General features: G+C 40.7%; 1 long non-coding RNA gene across 7 annotated transcripts; it reads right to left on the bottom strand.

Annotated features, from left to right (window-relative positions):
* Window positions 1-1,154: 1,154 nt before the first annotated feature.
* Window positions 1,155-10,502, bottom strand: LOC113006596 (uncharacterized). 7 transcript variants are annotated; one of them, XR_013901691.1, is made up of 8 exons: window positions 9,685-10,502; window positions 6,692-9,600; window positions 5,741-5,819; window positions 3,481-4,252; window positions 2,190-2,320; window positions 1,831-1,939; window positions 1,604-1,725; window positions 1,155-1,461 (listed from the first exon to the last, which is right to left on the bottom strand). It is a non-coding gene; the product is annotated as an uncharacterized LOC113006596 (long non-coding RNA). The 7 variants fall into 7 exon arrangements; XR_013901693.1 differs by lacking the exon at window positions 6,692-9,600 and having other exon boundaries at window positions 9,664-10,462; XR_013901695.1 differs by lacking the exons at window positions 6,692-9,600; window positions 9,685-10,502 and adding an exon at window positions 9,664-9,678 and having other exon boundaries at window positions 3,481-4,247.
* Between the last annotated feature and the right edge of the window lie 5,008 nt (window positions 10,503-15,510).

Here is a 15,510-nt window from a genome sequence, read left to right on the forward strand (position 1 = left end):
AGGATGGCACTGAAGAGAAGATGCTCGGTTTCTGGAGTCTCCTGGTCCTGTCAGTATTAGTAGGATGCATCTGCTGTGTCTTCTTGTGGATGCTCACCTACCTTGACTCGTTCCAGCCTGGTATGGATTTCCCAACACTGCGGACAGTGGCCCACGTCAGAGATGTTTAATATTGATTACATATGTCTGAATTCCTAACCCTAACCCTAGCTCAACAGACCACAATGCCCTGGACTGTCAGTATTATTACATGCTGTGAACATAAGTACCTTTGATCACAGTTTATGTTGTAAAAGACAAGGAATATTGGAAAGAAAGATCAACATTGTGATATTATTTCTTCCAAACTGACCAGAAACATGCTTGTCAGACTCTCACAGCAAAGGATCAGACTCACTGTGCATGACAGCTCGGGCCAATGATGTCTGTTAGATTGTCAGTTGTTTAGTGCTTCTGTACAGTTAGGGTCACCGTCTCTATTTCAGAATAATTAATATGCAGAAAACACTAAAAGTTGATTGTCTTCCAATATTCTAGCATAATTAAAAAACTTTGACTTTGTAAGTACATAATATTAGTCCTAATGCCAGTATGATTCTTCATAACTCCTGCTTTGAAATACTGAACTTTAAAATTTACCTGATGAAAGATAATTTACAGTGGCACTCTGTCAGGATCATTCTGACTGTAAGATCACTGTATTAATCTGAATCCTTCTGAAATGTGCTGTGAATGAATGCTGATGCAACTCACTGTGGGAAAACTGTTAATAAAATGAATCTGTGACACATGCAACACATTCACAGAGGAAGAGGACACAAAGGGAGGACATGCAGAGGCTGTGTTGAAGTCAGAAATCCAAATCTTTATTAAAAAAAAACAGGCGGCGGTTACAAACAGGAAGACAAGCAGTCCATCAAACAGTCTACAGGGTCAAACATACAGAGAATTCAAACAGCAGTAAAAAAAAAATAACTGGACAGTGAAAAACTTAAAGCAATGTGTGACGCAATAAAAGGAAGCAGTACAGTATATTCACTGAATTATCATCAATTACAAAAGAGAAAAACGACGATTTCTAAGGATTATTTTCTTAAATGCAGTTAGAGTGTGGCTGGTAAAGATGGAAACATACAGAATGTAAATTGTGTGAGTTTGGTGAACTTTGTTAGTAACAAATGAGGTAAAAAAAACAAAAAAAACAACCCCAAAACAGACAAAACACAGAAAGAGGCTCTCAGTATTCATTAATAATTAGAAAGAAACATTCTGGTCGTGGATTTTTACAGTCTTAGTTCCGCTCGCTGTCATCATTATAATCATCATGATCAATGGCGAGGTCCTGAGGTGGGTGGGGCTGTCTCTGGTGATGTCACCATGAAGGAACAGCATCTGGCACGTGTTGGTGAAACATCTCAGTACACTGGTGTAGTTTCCTCTCCAGCTGTTTGACATGTGACACTTGAACATTAAGGGGAAGAAGAAGAAACAGTGTTAGGTCAGGTGACCACATGGTTTCTAAAGTAACTGACAGGAAGTAACCAGGCCGTTAGAAATGGATGGCATGTGTTTAGAGTTACTGGAGTTGGGTAACTCTACTTACCAAAAGCAGAAGCACACAGATGAAGGATCAGATGCTGAATGTTGCAGGAACATGCTCATGTGTGGTGGTCATTCAGTGCTGCTCCGGCAGGTTAGACAGTCCAAGACTGATATGCTGCCCATCTGAGAGTTTGAAAACACACATGCAAAGATTTATTTTGTATTACAGTCAAAGTTGGATGTTCATTTTTGTCCTTTAAAAATGTTTGTGTATTTGAAAGCACTAACATTTAAGGATGACTTGGATTGTCTCCTTTAAAGGGGAGACAAGTGTATCCACTGATCCACGTCACTTTACCTGGATGATGACTCCTCTCCCCCTCACTCAGAAACACTCCTAATATAACCAAGCAAATAAATAATATTGAAGATTTACTTACATCATTACAAAAACATCAAAAACATCTCCTTTGATTCTATTTCTCCATTCCTGCTGAACATCAGGCAACAAATATCTCAATAAATCACAGTAAAATGTAAAGCACATGTTTTCTCTGCTTTGTCTAACCTCTGCAGAGCCTCTGTCAAGAAAAACATAACTGTAAGCATAAAACAAATATACATTCATAACACGTCACTGGACAAACCTTGGTCAGTTGATTTCCTCTGTGCAGTGCAGACGAACATCAGTCAGCAAGTGACTCTGCTGGTTCTTCTGAGGAAACACCACCGTCTCTCCACACCGTCACCATCTGTGAGCACAAACTGCCACTCTGCTCTGCAAGCATGTAGGAAATCACATATCACACACACAGGGGTGAAGAAACATCAGAGCTCAACTTTGGATACTTTAGATCTAAACAGATCAAAGCAGCTCTTAGTTTCAGTAATCAGTGAGCAGACAAACAATGATACCATACTGATTCTGTATGAATACAATATTGTCACGGTCCGCTGTGACAGACCGTGTGGAGAGTGCGTGGAGGACTCAGGTGCAGACACAAGTGATACGGGAGTGAACTTAAACCAAAAGCGAGCCTTTTATTGTGGCTGATGAATACAAAAGAAGCAAACAAGAATAAGGGCAGCACAAGAGCAATAACTAAACAGAAACCTAAACTGGGAATAAACTATGGTAAGGCTATGACTTAGACTACAACAGACCGGGCATGGAAACACGGAGGGTGGGAACACAGACGACGCGACACAGACTGTAAGAAACACAGAGACTAAATACACATGAGGGATGATCAGGGTAAGTGGCCACACATGGGAACACAGCTGACACACATGAACTTAACGACAGGACAGAAGGAGTGAAACTGAATACACTGACAGTGAATGCAGGCCTTCAAAGTAAAACAGGAAACATGGAGATTAGACATGAGACATGAACCGGGGAGACGTAGTACAGGGGGAGGTGACAGACGCGACAGCATGAACTTGACAATACAAGACACACAGACATAAACACACGAAGGGCAAGGGAGGCTTGATACAAGGTAACATAATTACAAAAGGACTGGACTACCTTAAAGAACCTAAACAAACAATAAACATCAAAATAGGTTAAGCACAAAACACTGGGTCGCACGACCCAGGACCATGACACAATATGGTATTTTCAATACAGGTGTCAAATTAATTTATTAAAACTAATACAGATATATGTATATTTTTTTGATAAATTAGTTTGCTAAATTATAAGAATATATATATATATTTTTTCATTTAACAATTGCAACTGAAAGAAATTAAATATTGAACAAAAATATATTGTCACATTCTGAGCATGCTCAGCACGCTGACAGACTTGAAGTTGCTACAGATTTTAAGAAGTGATAATTATAGGGAAGAAACTTCTCTTTTTCATCCGTTTAATCAAACATTTGATGCCTCAGCTGTCTCAGTCTATAGCGTTCTGCAACTACAACTAACCTGAAGCTTGGATTTGGCTGCAGGTGCCCCTGTACATCCTTCTCAGCAGCACACATGTGGGTACCATTTAATCCCACTTCTTCCTGAGCTTTGCTTCATCACAAGACCAAAGGTGGCATCCCGTGTCACAGTCTTATCATCATCCAGAAGAAACATTTGAAGAAACATCATGGAGAAGAAACATTTATGCGCCTCCTGGTTTTGTTTTCTGATCCTGCGAAAAGACTGAGGACAACAAAGCCCAGAGAACACGAGATACACAATATCCAACATTCAGACTCAACAGCCTCCATAAATGAAGAGCACCAGGTTGGTTCAGTTATAGTAGATATAAGCATACTTCACATTACTAGGTATGAATAATAATGAGGAGGCAAACTTTGAAGATGCAGAGCATAATGTCCCATCATCAGACTGTAAACAAACAGCCACCAGGCTTCTTTGTTGCCAAAATTGATGATTCTCCTATCAGGGATCAGTAGCGTGTATTAACCTGTGGTATAAGCAGCAGTCACTGAAATATTACTCTTTCAGATAAGAAATCTAGGACATAAAAGCCAGGGTGGGAGGGATCTCTGCAAACTGACTTAGCTCTGCAAGTGTGAAGCTCAACAAAAATCTGACTCTCCAGTCACAGACAAACAAAAACTCCAGGTGGGAGAAAGAAAACGCTGTCTGGGTCCTGCTGGATGTTGCTGGTCAGGGTCCACACATTAGCAGAGTGCTTCTTGGTCCCACTGACCCATGTGGACAGCGACTGTGGAGAACTGTTCTGGAAAACAGAGAAGAGAATTAAAATAACAAAAAGCCAAACAGGATTTCCACAAAGACTCTCTTGGAATCAGCAATCAAAAAAAGAGCTGTGATCAAGCCATTTATTACTGCGCCAACACACATCAAACATCACGGTTCAGTCATGTCAGCGCTGCCACAGAAGTTGTGCTCCTACTCCTTTATGCATTCCAAGGAAGAGGGAGGAAGTTACAAACTGATCCTACCACACTTCAACGGATCAATGGTTAAGCTGTTTTGTGCCCTTGGCCTTATCAGCACCTGTAAAGGGAGTTTTTTTCTCAAACTGCTGACGCTGAAGTAAGTTCATCTAGTTTTAGAAACTTTCACTGAACAGTAACAGTGTCACAACTAAGCATATGCATAAGCACTTAAATACTTTAAATGAGAATAACAGAAATTTTCTATTAAAAAGGCTAGAGCCTGTCCCAGTAGTCATAGGTAGAGCACATCTGGACAGGTCACCAGTCTGTCAGAGGACTAACACAGAGACAGACATCAGAGTAACAAATCTATTTAAAATTAATGTAAGTTTGCTGCAGCTGTATGTATGAACATGTGTTTCTGTGCTCACAGTCCACCTCTCAGGAACCTGCAGTTCACTTTTAGTCAACTTTAAACAGACCTCACAACAGGCTGATGTGGCTGGATCAGTAGTCTGATTTAAGTACGATACCTTTGGCCAGGGATTAATCTGGTGCATCGCTTCACTGCAGTCTTACGTATTTTCCCCACACCTGAATAAAAAATACTGATATATACAAATAACAGCTTCAGCTGATGCAGCCTGACTCAATCCTAGATGTTCAGCACACAGAGACACAGAGGTACCGTTTAAAGTTTAGTGATAACCTGAGTCACTGATCATTTGCAGTATTACAGAGTCTGGCAGTCTTTGCATGATGTCCACGTCACTGTAAGTTTCTAGCTGACTCTCAGGTGTGACAGGTGTGCCAGCAGGAAAGAGTAATAATAATCTGCATCCTGAGGTTTGTCATGCAGGATTAAATTTACAGTGGCTTTGTTCACACAGCTAGGATTGTATTTTACACTGACCCTGGGTCAGTATAAGTATCATACAGTTTAAACGAAGCACTGAAACTTGCACATATTTATTATAGATGCACTGAAGCTAATCGAGATATTTGCTGTCAATCTGTGGCTGCGATTAAACACTTTACTGGAAACTTTATTAACTAGTAACTTCATCAGTCATGACAGAAGCTAATATTTCTGTGCTAACATCGTTTAAACAGTAACAGCTTTCCTCCAATATAAGCTAACGTTTACACCGTAACTTTAAGCTAGCACCATAAAGACGGTAAAACACGTAATAACATCTACAAATGCATCTTAAAGCTGTTATATTAGCACTCGGTGTATTACTAAGATAACCACATTAACATTACTGACACTCGCTAGCTTTTAATAGTCATTCTATAAATGCTGTCCGTTTAAATGGTCTTACCTGTACACACTGCATATCCACCGGATTCCAGCCAGAGTGGGTTCTGGAGTCTTCCACGCTCCTGTTAGTGATCCTCCATCTGGATGGATGAGAACAACCTTCTGAACAATCTAGCAGGAGATGGCCCATATCTATGGGACTGGTTTGTGCTAATAACGCTAATGTATGGACTGATAACAGCCGAAGCGGGTGAATAAAGTCACCCAGTAGCTAGCTGTGCCATTACCCAGCATACATCACTCCCTCCATAAATGCAATAAACGATACAAAAGCATCGTTCTACCTGTTTTTCAGGTAGTTGTTTACATTATACAATTTATTGTGTTCTGTATACGTCACTACAATGTGATTTGGAAAATGTCTAAATATACCGACAACAGGCAATCTCTTCAATCGGAGGACCCGTCACGTCAATTCCCGACGCGAGGAGGGTACCCTGCGCGTCCATCAGTGAAGCAGAGGGAACCTGACCATGCCTCACACGTTTGATGAGTTGGGAGTGAGAACGTGTTGTATAAACATGTCAGAGTCTTTACTGAACATGATTATGTCATTTGATACCAGAAAATAGCTGTAATAAATCCATAATATTTTTTTAAAAACATGCTCAACCAAACAGTTGATTTGTCAATTGATGGTAAGAGTAGAAACTTAGCTAATGTTTAGAACTGTTGTTTTAACATATGAAATTGACTATTTACTATTGAATATAAATAATTTAATGATCTATACATGTAAATATGACATGTTTAAATTTTTCCATGACAAATACTGTATGTTACAAAATGTTCTAATGTTTAAAGATTTACTCACTTTCTGTGATTATTTTTTAAAGTACAGTTTTAAATGACACATGGAAATCAAACCAACTATATTTCTACAATTTTATTTATTTTTAATGGTTATTAGATGGATTGCAAATCCTTTTATGGAGCAAGACAACGCACCTACCTGGCCCTTGTACCTGAAAATTCTCAGGACTCCGATGGTGAACTGAGTGATGATGACCCAATAGAGGATCCAGATTTTCAACCCAATTTTGCAGATGATAGTGATGAAAGCTGCTTTGATGTTTCCCTGGATGAAGATGCTCCTTCAACAAGTAGATCTAATAAACTTTCGCGTAAAATGAGCAAAAAAGGGAAACCTATCCTAAAAACAGTTCCCTTGGATGAAGCAGAGGATACAGTAGACCCATCTTCCAAGACCCCAGCCAAGTCTACAAGATGGTACCTGCCACTCTTTGGTTACATGCTTGATCTGTCCATTGCAAATTCCTGGCTGGTCTACAAGAGGGAATGTGGACAACTAAACCAGAAACCAATCACACTCAAAAGATTCCGCCTGGCAGTTGCGCATAGCTTGAAACAAGTCAACAAGCCAGCATCCAAAGTTGGCCGACCATCATCCAGCTCTCCACCACCACCAAAGAAACGATACACCCCAAGACCCTCACATCCACAGCCAGATGTGCGATATGACTGCTTTGGGCATTGGCCACTTCACTGTGACAAGCGAGGCTGATGCAATTACTGTCCAAAGGGCGTCTCAAGATGGAAATGCCAAAAATGCAATGTTTTCTTGTGCTTGAATGCCAGTCAGGAATGCTTTGCAGTGTACCACCAGAAGATCTAATCATCAAGGGGTATTGGTGAAGTTGCATGAACGGCAAAAGAAAAGAGCCAGAACTGTTTCAGTGTGTTCTCAAATTTTTCAGTGCAAAATGGCAATGGTATATAATATACCACCAGAATTTTCTGGAAAATAAAATAAAAAATGTTAGTGCTGTTCCAACACTACAGTGAAAAGTTTATGTTAACAACAGGTCAAAAGTGAATTTGTATGTTTATGAATTTTCGGTAATTGCAGATCAAATTTTTGATCAAATTTACAATATTTTTGTGTTTCATACATTTTGTGGTTTGTTATTATAACGCCCACTGTTGAAATGGAATCCAACAATGTTTGATGTTTTACTACCACAATAAAGTGGGTCAAACACAAAATTTGGTAGTTATTGTTTTGCAAAATGAGTATAACCTTTACTTTTTTCTACTAGTTATGTCTGTAGAACTTTATGTAGTTGTACCATAGAGAGACATCTCAACCGTTTGGTTAGAGGGTAATATTTAAAAAACTATAAGGTGTGTATAAATTTTTTTTTTGATTGTGATCATTATTGAGCTAAAGGAATAGAAAATATGAACAAATAATTTTTTCATTGTATTTTTCTTGGTGAGGCAGTCAAAGGGCTAAAGTGACATCCCAGGTTGGCTCAAATGGCTGTTGCCACAAAGGCAAAGACTAGTGAGCTTCCTGAATAGCCTGCCACAGGTATGCGTTTATTTATACCTTACTAGGTGTGGCCAATTAGCAACAGCTGAACACATTGAGGAGATTAGGGGCTGCAGAGGGGCGTAACACCACCTCACTCAAAAGGGTTCCTCTAGGACCCCTAAATTTGTTAAGCCAAAGCCAAAACTTGAGCAGTTTATTACCTGCTCTCCTGACACAAAACTAAATACTCAAATTCAAATTCAAATTTTATTTGTCACGTACACAGTCATACACAGTACGATATGTAGTGAAATGCTCGCATTTCTTAACTTGGCATCTTTAAGCAAGGATGCACCTGCATTAGGATTTAAAGTTGCTACACTGAATGCACAAAGACTAACATGTGCACTGTAACAAAAAAATAATTTCCCCCAGGGATCAATAAAGTATTCTGATTCTGATACTGAAGGAACAACATTTGTCTCCTATATATGATACACCTATATATGCACTGTCAAAGATACTTGTCTTTGAGTGAAGATTTAAGGTGATAAGACATATAAATAACTGCAACTTGAATCTGTACTGAGGCTCAGTATTTGACACAGTTCATGTTCACTGCTGTAATAGCTAATAATGATTAATATAATAACTATAATATTGGCCATATTATACTTACATTACCAAAGTGATATGACTTTAGTCTCATGAACAACATTAGCTAATTGTTATTTACTAACTAATCTTAAATGACTGTTCAGTACAGAAATGAAGCCCAAAAATCATGTTTTACTGTCCTGTGGTCTCAGCCTCAGATACTTATCAAATCACACAAAGCTCTTGTAGAAACAAACAAATGAACAAAATATGTTCTCCTTCATTTCTGTCAAACAAAGTTGTATGACACGTTTCCAGCGGTTAGTATCATGGTTGCTAGGCAACCTGGGAAGCGCGACGGAGACTAGACCGTCCCATTTCACAAGCCTCTCACTTCCGCACTTCTCGTAGTACGTAGTACACGTAGTGCGCGTACTTCAAGCGTGCAGACCCTGCCACAGCCTGAGAACCATCACAGACAACAGAGTCGGGGGCGGGGCTTAAGCTCGGACAGATCAAAGGCCTTTACAACGTCACAACAAAGGCCTTTGCAACGTCACAACAAAGGTGCTTCGAAGGAGCTTCCAAATAGCATAAATAGAGCCTTGGCGACACTCTACACCAGTGAACTCCAAAGTTGGTCCGTCTAAAGTATCGCTGAGTTTAAAATACCGCTGAAAGTCAACCTTTATTAAATATGTCTCACGTTTATGCTAGAGCTAACGATCGCGTTTCCCATGCAAAGGTTCGCACAACTGAAGAGTTGTCGGCTGAAAAAGAAGCCACAAAAAAAGAGAAAAAACGCGTCAGGTTTGCAACGCTCCCGTCACTCCACGGGAGTGTGTGCTGGGAGCACACAATCCGACTAAAGAGAGAGAGAGTGCAGGATGAACAAAGGGTAAGTCCGGAGTGGGGTCAGGCTGGCAGTACTGATCGGGTTGGTTTCTTCCGTTGTCAGCAACGGAGCAGCTCGGAACAAACAGCACCTAAAACGGAATGCCTGTTTGTTAATAAATCAAATAGGGTGGTGTCTGTAGCTAAAGACTCACCAGCTAAGAATTTAATCCCACCCCTGCCTCCTCTTCCTGTTAAACCACAGAAAACACAGCGTGCCCCCATTATTAAAAAGGTTCGCACAACTGAAGAGTTGCGGGCTGAAAAAGAAGCCACAAAAAAAGAGAAAAAACGCGTCAGGTTTGCAGTGCAGGACGAACAAAGGGTAAGTCCGGAGTGGGGTCAGGCTGGCAGTACTGATCGGGTTGGTTTCTTCCGTTGTCAGCAACGGAGCAGCTCGGAACAAACAGCACCGAAAACGGAATGCCTGTTTGTTAATAAATCAAATAGGGTGGTGTCTGTAGCTAAAGACTCACCAGCTAAGAATTTAATCCCACCCCTGCCCCCTCTTCCTGTTAAACCACAGAAAACACAGCATGCCCCCATTATTACAAAGCAACACAAGGTTCTGGCACCTTACGCAACAAGCATGTTAGAGAAGTCGGACATAAATACGAATAAGAATTTACTCCCACCCCTGCCTCCTATTGCTGTTAAACCACAGAAAACACAGCGTGCCCCCATTATTACAAAGCAACACAAGGTTCTGGCACCTTACGCACAAAGCTTAGAGCAGTGGGACATAAATATGAATAAGAATTTACTCCCACCCCTGCCTCCTCTTCCTGTTAAACCACAGAAAACACAGCATGCCCCCATTATTACAAAGCAACACAAGGTTCTGGCACCTTACGCAACAAGCATGTTAGAGAAGTCGGACATAAATACGAATAAGAATTTACTCCCACCCCTGCCTCCTATTGCTGTTAAACCACAGAAAACACAGCATGCCCCCATTATTAAAAAACAACACAAGATTATTGCACCTTGGGCACCACACTTATAAGAGACATGGAAATATTAACAGCAGTAAAATATAAATTACACCCCCCCCCCCCCCCCCCCCAACCGGTTTCAGCAGATAGCCGCCCCTCCCTGAGCCTGGATCTGCTGGAGGTTTCTTCCTGTTCAAAGGGAGTTTTTCCTCCCCACTGTCGCCATGTGCTTGCTCATAGGGGATCATTTGATTGTTGGGTTTTTTTTTTCACAACAACAGTTGTGAAAATATTCACAACTGTTGTTGTGAAAATATAACTGTTGTTGTGAAAATATTCACAACAACAGTTATATTGCAAAGTCTTCACCATCCATCAGCCATTACAATACAAATAATAAAAATCTTGAAATACATAAAAATGTTGATGTTTGATTTTGTTTACTTTAGTTTTGTTTACTACTACTTGTCTGATAGTGATTGTCTGAGTAGATAAAACAGTGGTCCTGTACCACCAACATCATTATGGAGATGTGTGAGAATGACTGGGAGACAGACTGGAGGATTACTGTGAAATCAGAAAAAGCAGAGTGGGGAGGTACTTCCTGTACATTGCTTCTCCAGCTGTGTAAATTACATTTTTCTCAGCAGCAACAGCTTTGGGGTTAGGAGAATGCCAGGACCAGTCAGTGCACAATTACCAATTCATCAGCTGCATAACAGCAGCTGGAGCCTCACAGCTGGAGCGCACTGTACTGAGTGAAACATTTTCACACTCCGCTCTTTGTGTTTGTCTTTTTTGCGCTAGATTCTGAAGCTGTAGGTTTGATCTATCTTCAAACAACATTGACTGAACCAGCAGCAAAAGAAGATCCAAACTAGCTTCATGTTTCGCTTCACATCAACATTAAATAAACACCTTAAATTCCCTCTTACTTTTGCTGTTTTAACTCCACCATGATAAAAAATCACACGTCATGCAGAGCTCTCCGTCTTTCTCTCTCAGGAATAGATTCCCATAAGAAAGTCTGTTTTCTGCGTTATTCGCTTGCTTATTACCCACCAGGCTACCGTTGTTTACAGCGGTGTCTGCCACTGCTTTTTGTTTTTTAAATTTCCAACACGAAAGCCTAATTTCTTCACTTCAATACTGAACAAATGTATCTACTGCAGAATATTTTTAAGGTTATCTGCTATAAAATCCCAGGCAAGGAAAATCTCCTTCATGTTTTTCTGTTTTATCCTCAGTTACTTTGACACAAAGGCATCTGCTGAGTGTCAGCTTTGTTTTTATAGATGTAAAAATAAGGATCTGTACTGATAAGTGATCAGAAATACAATATTTCTGACTGTATGGGGCAAAATTTCCCTGATTCAAATATAATCACCGAAATTCAAAAATTGCGGTTTTAATTTTCGCAAATGGCGCTCAATGACTCATTAACTGGCGCTACTTATCAGCCAATCGGTGGCATGTAGTCTGACGACGTCACAGTGTAGTACCTGATCAGAATGCTTGGAATCCCGGGCTGTGAACTACTATGACCTAATGGAGAACCCAGAAAAGCATTCAGGATTTTCAGACAGAGCAGAATCATGGTTCCATCAATTGTTTGATGTTCATTTTATGAAATACTGTTTTAGCTTTATGATCTCACTACCACAAATAACAGAATTCAAACTATCCGCAAACTGTCTCATGACTCCACAGAATATTTTCCCTGAGGATCATCTATCTGTTTTTTTTGGAAAACTTAAGGGGAGGTGTTATGACCCAGCTCGAGGCTGCAACATAAAAAATGAGACGAATATCAGAGTGTAAGTGAGAAGAGGTTTTAGCTTAAAATGACATCCCAGGTTGGCTCAAATGGCTGTTGCCACAAAGGCAAAGACTAGTGAGCTTCCTGAATAGCCTGCCACAGGTATGCGTTTATTTATACCTTACTAGGTGTGGCCAATTAGCAACAGCTGAACACATTGAGGAGATTAGGGGCTGCAGAGGGGCGTAACACCACCTCACTCAAAAGGGTTCCTCTAGGACCCCTAAATTTGTTAAGCCAAAGCCAAAACTTGAGCAGTTTATTACCTGCTCTCCTGACACAAAACTAAATACTTGCATTTCTTAACTTGGCATCTTTAAGCAAGGATGCACCTGCATTAGGATTTAAAGTTGCCACACTGAATGCATAAAGACTAACATGTGACCAACATAAAGGGGTACAAAGGTCAAATCCAAAATGATTATTCAACCTGCTACAACACAAAATCAGAGCAGCCACGAATAATCACATTCACAAGTGATCTGTGGTTCCACCACACAAACGGTCACATACAAGTGGCCTCATACCACAACAAGTTGCTGTAATATACAAAATTCATTAAAGCAACGCTAAAAGCAATAATACCCTAACTTTACATACCTACATGCCGGCAAAGTTATGTGCCATTAGCGATGTTAGTACTAACTGGGTTTTAAAACCTTTACTTTAAAATATACGCCGCTATATATATATATACCTGACATTAATCTATGTATGTATATATATATATGTATGTATATATATATATGTATGTATATATATATATACTCAACAAAAATATAAACGCAACACCTTTGTTACTGCTCCCATTCCCCATGGGATGGACGTATAGACCTAAAATTCATTCCAGATACACAATATAACCATCCCTCCCAAACAGTGGTCACAAATCAGTCCAAATGTGTGGTAGTGGGCACATCTGCTATATTGAGATAATCCATCCCACCTCACAGGTGTGCCACATCAGGATGCTGATCTGACATCATGAGTAGTGCACAGGTGTACCTCAGACTGCCCACAACAAAAGGCCACCCTGGAATGTGCAGTTTTTTGCGCTATTGGGGGTCTGGGGACCCAGAACCGGTCAGTATCTGGTGTGACCACCATTTGCCTCATGCAGTGCAACACATCGTCGCATGGAGTCTATCAGATTGTCAATTGCGGCCTGTGGAATGTTGGTCCACTCCACTTCAATGGCTGTGCGAGGTTGTTGGATATTCGTGGGAACTGGTACACGCTGTCGTATACGCCGGTCAAGCACATCCCGAACATGCTCAATGGGTGACATGTCCGGTGAGTATGCTGGCCATGCAAGAACTGGGACATTCTCAGCTGCCATCTGCCCTGAACAATGTGAACCATGATTCATTTGTGAAGCGCACACCTCTCCAACGTGCCAGACGCCATCGAATGTGAGCATTTGCCCACACAAGTCTGTTACGGCGACGAGCTGGAGTCAGGTCAAGACCCCGATGAGGACGACGGGCATGCAGTTGAGCGTCCCTGAGACAGTTTCTGACAGTTTGTGCAGAAATTGTTTGGTTGTGCAAACCAATTGTTCCAGCAGCTGTCTGGGTGGCTGGTCTCAGACGATCTTGGAGGTGAACCTGCTGGATGTGGAGGTCCTGGGCTGGTGTGGTTACACGAGGTCTGCGGTTGTGAGGCCGGTTGGATGTGCTGCCATATTCTCTGAAACGCCTGTGGAGACGGCTTATGGTTGAGAAATGAACATTCAATGCACGGGCGACAGATCTGGTTGACATTCCTGCTGTCAGCATGCCAATTGCACGCTCCCTCATTGCTTGTGGCATTTTGCTGTGAGACAAAACTGCACATTCCAGGGTGGCCTTTTGTTGTGGGCAGTCTGAGGTACACCTGTGCACTACTCATGATGTCAGCTCAGCATCCTGATGTGGCACACCTGTGAGGTGGGATGGATTATCTCAATATGGCAGATGTGCCCACTACCACACATTTGGACTGATTTGTGACCACTGTTTGGGAGGGATGGTTATATTGTGTATCTGGAATGAATTTTAGGTCTCTACGTCCATCCCATGGGGAATGGGAGCAAAAACAAAAGTGTTGCGTTTATATTTTTGTTGAGTGTATATATATATATATATATATATATATATATATATACATATATGTGTATATATATATATGTATATATATACCTCTTATATATATAAAAAAATTTGTCCCCTTAAATTAACTTGACTTTGTACATATTAACATACATACATACAGACACACACTCACATGTATGTATATATATATATATATGTATGTATATATATATATATATATATATATATATATATATATATATATATATATATCCCTCATATATAAAAAATAAAAAAAAAACACTCAGCACGCCCCTGCGGGCGGTTTATCCTTCAAGCTCGGGTCCTCTACCAGAGGCCTGGGAGCTTGAGGGTCCTGCATAGTATCTTAGCTGTTCCCAGGACTGCGCTCTTCTGGACAGAGATCTCCGATGTTGTTCCCGGGATCTGCTGGAGCAACTCGCCTAGCTTGGGAGTCACCGCACCTAGTGCTCCTATTACCACGGGGACCACCGTTACCTTCACCCTCCACATCCTCTCGAGCTCTTCTCTGAGCCCTTGGTGTTTCTCCAGTTTCTCGTGTTCCTTCTCCCTGATATAAAATCCCAAATGGGATCAAGAGGTGCACAGAACGTCGTGGCGGGAACGTGTCATGTGTCAAAGATTAGGAAGAGGGGCAGTTCAGGGTGTGGTAATGCAAGGTTACTGCTTTTTAGATGACTTCCAACAGGACTGTAAATACAGAGGTGTAATAGAAGTTGGTACCATTGGAAATCTGCATTATAAATGGGTTGGGGTTTTATTCAGAAGCATCAGTACAATATCTTTCAATATATTTTCTATTACAGCTGCATCAACAGCCTTCTGAGCAGAACCACATCTTTCTGCCCAGTGACTCAGAGGCAGAATGGCTGCTAGCCAAGCTGTTTATTAAAAGTGCAGATCTATTGGAACATCAAGCAGTCTATCACCTCATGAGCACTCACTATCTGGCAGAGGTCTTTGCTATTGCTACTTTCCGCACCTTCCCTGAGATCCATCCTCTCTACAAGGTGAAATTTGGTGAGATACACTATAAAACCCTTCTATAGTGATGTTTCTATATTACTTAAATCATTTTATATCATATAGAGGACTTTATTCTGATCTTTATTCAAATTTTTACTTTGATAATTA

This window comes from Astatotilapia calliptera, chromosome 15, assembly GCF_964374335.1.
Source record: "Astatotilapia calliptera chromosome 15, fAstCal68.1, whole genome shotgun sequence".
Classification (NCBI taxonomy): domain Eukaryota; kingdom Metazoa; phylum Chordata; class Actinopteri; order Cichliformes; family Cichlidae; genus Astatotilapia; species Astatotilapia calliptera.